At 38.2% G+C, this 3,094-nt stretch overlaps 1 pseudogene; it reads left to right on the top strand.

The window, feature by feature from the left end:
- The first annotated feature begins 384 nt into the window (after positions 1–384).
- Positions 385–3,094, top strand: part of LOC101579132 — a 52,750-nt pseudogene continuing 50,040 nt past the window's right edge.

Raw genomic sequence — 3,094 nt, 5'->3', positions numbered from 1 at the left:
GGTTCTCTTATTCTTGCCCGGAAATTCAGTACAGAATACTGGCTACACACCCGCATAAAGCCACATTCATCTCTTTTCCAGTGCACCTTCTCAGTAGTAAGGAAGCATGGCACCTTCAAACTCAGTCCTCTGAGATGACACTAAGCAGGCATGATGTTCCATCTCAACCGGTGATCCTGGGATTTCTCTCCATCCAAGACCCAGCACTTATTGGGAATGGAAGGTAAGCTAAGTGCTGAGCTATGGACAGAGGACAAGGTAGAGGAAAGTAAGATTCATAGTAGACCTACAGACAGGCAGTGGGAAGGAGCTGGGCTGGTGGAAAAGAGGAGCACTAAGTGTAGTAGGTAGGGAGAGGCCTCGTGAAGAACATGTGATTGGCCAATGAGGGAGAGTGGTGTGCGCTGGAGGGATGGGTCTTCTGAGAACTGGAATGAGATTCAGGATCCTGTTGACAGATCATGGGATGTTGGCCTTAAACTGGAGAACCTGTGTAGAGAGGTTTCATGACACGTTTCATGATTGCCCATCTGGAGCATGCAGGCCAGAGCTCAATGGCAAAGTTCAATGAAACCTCCATGTAGAACCAGCTTGTACTTAAACTAAGTTAAATTAAGTAGATTTTTAAAAGTAATTTTAATGAGAAAAAAATAGCAATGAGACAATTTTGAAACCAATTAATAGGGCAGTTTTAATAATTAATACATTGTAGTGGTTATTCATAGTACAAGATGCAGACGTGATACCCTGTCCAAATACTATTAGTACAAATATTTCTTCTCTTTGAGTGAAGATAAAGTAGCTATATATCTATCCTAATCATTTTATATATACAGATACAAAATGGTCCTTCATTTATATCCCCTGTCTTTGTTTAGTTTTGTCAGAGATGAGTATTCCATTACCATTCATACATTGTAGGTGCATGAATTCAGAGAAATAATCCAATATAGTCCAGTAGTCCAAAATACTAGTAGGTTATCCATAGAAATGAAAATGTCAAAAGTTCTTGACTTGAGCCATTTACAGCTTAGAATATATAATGGCTTTACTTTTTAAACCTTGTTTTATACTTTTCTGCTGGATGGTTAAGAGCAACAAAATAATTACTTTTCAGAAGAATATGATAAAATAATTTTTGGAAAATAATAACACCATTGATCAAATAATGAAACCACAAACAATTATTGAAGTAAATTCAATGTATGTACACCGATGTTCACAAGGGACATATTCTAATATTCAAAAGTAACATACAATAATCTGAAGTGACCATGACAAAAATAAGGATAAATTTGTAGATCTTTACCTGTGAAGTTTCAAAATAGCTCAAATAAAATGCCTGCTTCATATTGAGCCTGAATATTTTAACAAATCTGTTGCTTCTAAAGCATAGAACTAAAAGGCAGGTAAGTGTTCAGCTCCTGAAATTCCCACTCACAGGAAGACTGAGGGCTCAAGTTATGGCTCACCTCACAATACTGCACAAAAAAATTATGTTTAAGGAATTTATTTATAAAACCTGAACACAAAACACAAAGACAAAGTTTGTGTATTCCTACTTGCATAAGTTTGCTATAAATACTCAAGAGAAAACTTGAATATGAAATAATTCTAACTCATTGCAAAATTGGACTTCTTAAATATCTAAAGACCAGACCACAAATGAATGCAATGGAGATGAACGGAAAAATACAAAGAGTTCATGAATTAAAGAGTTGGTTCTTTCAAAGCATAAATAAAATCAATAAAACAGTCATAATTGTCTTTCAAAAAACTTGCTGATAGTATTACTGCTGTGACATTGAATCCAAGTTCTCCTATGAACTTGCCTCCTTTGGGTGAGTTAGTGGACTGAAATTGGGCTTCATTCCTTCCTTTAGACATTTTTGAAGCTGCCAATGCTCAACCTGCCTCTGCAGTAATGGTAGTAGCTGGGATGCAGGTGAGCAAATTTCCCATGTGAGTGGGAATGTGGACAAGGATCTCCAAATCTCCCACTATGTGGGTTTCAGTTGGCTTGCACTTCAGAAGCAGAGAAGCATGCTACAGTTCAGGAAGGATCCCATGATGAAGAAAGTGAGCTGAAGCTCTGCAAGTCTCTCTTGGTGGTGGGGGGATCAGGGATCTCAGTCCTCCCTCCACCAATGAGACTGGCAAGAGTAGCTGAGCAGGGCTACAGTGTTTGTGATACAGGGGGAGACTGACCTCTCAGCTGGTCTCTTGCAAAGCTGAGGAGAAGTGGAGCATTGCTCACCAGGATTTCTTAGCTATCGTCACACTGCCTGCCTGCCTTATATGAAGTTAGGTGAAATGGCTGCAAATCAGTCGAACTCTCGCATGAAAGTCCAGCCAGGACAGTGACTTCTGTTTACTTAGTGTTGCACAGGAGATTGTGTACAAGGTTTTATGTATGTTCAACCTGTACTCGTCAATTAACTACTTTCTGGGGCATTTAAAATATTATGATGAGCTAAAGTCTTACACGGCATTTCCATGTTAGAGACACAGATATGTTGGATTCGTATTTACCCTAATGAACTCTTCATTTCTAGAGCACCCTGTTTTTGATGAGATTACATGCACGAGTACAAAACTTCTTGCATCACCATGACAGTTGAAGCACGATGCAATCAGTTCACAGTCTGATCCAATTTAGAAAGGGAATCTTGAGTCTAGTGAGTCATGCATTTTTGTACAACACTCAGGTGTGTTCTCAAATACATTCATGTTTTATTGGGTACAACTTCTCATATACTGCTTAACTGATATAACAGGTTTTCACATAAAAATACCTTTATACAATTTATTAAACTCCTTAGTAATAATATATAATTCAATATATTATCCTGTAGTGTAATTATTGTGCTACTTACATTTCTTTCTTTGTTTTGCCCAAAAAACCCAACACCCAAAGTTAAAGGAGGAAGGCTTTATTTAGCTACACTTCGTAAAGCTTTTAGTCTGTAATCAGATGGCTTCCTGTAACGTCATGTACTTCGGTAGTGTCCCAAATTTTCTGATCAAGAAGATTATGGGGCCAAAGAGGAAAGTGATCGATGACATAGAGTGGGCCTAAGGAGAGTCACATGAG

The sequence above is a fragment of the Octodon degus genome, unplaced genomic scaffold (genome assembly GCF_000260255.1).
Source record: "Octodon degus isolate 3935 unplaced genomic scaffold, OctDeg1.0 scaffold00214, whole genome shotgun sequence".
In the NCBI taxonomy this organism is placed as follows: domain Eukaryota; kingdom Metazoa; phylum Chordata; class Mammalia; order Rodentia; family Octodontidae; genus Octodon; species Octodon degus.
This window is presented reverse-complemented; position numbering and strand designations above follow the sequence as displayed.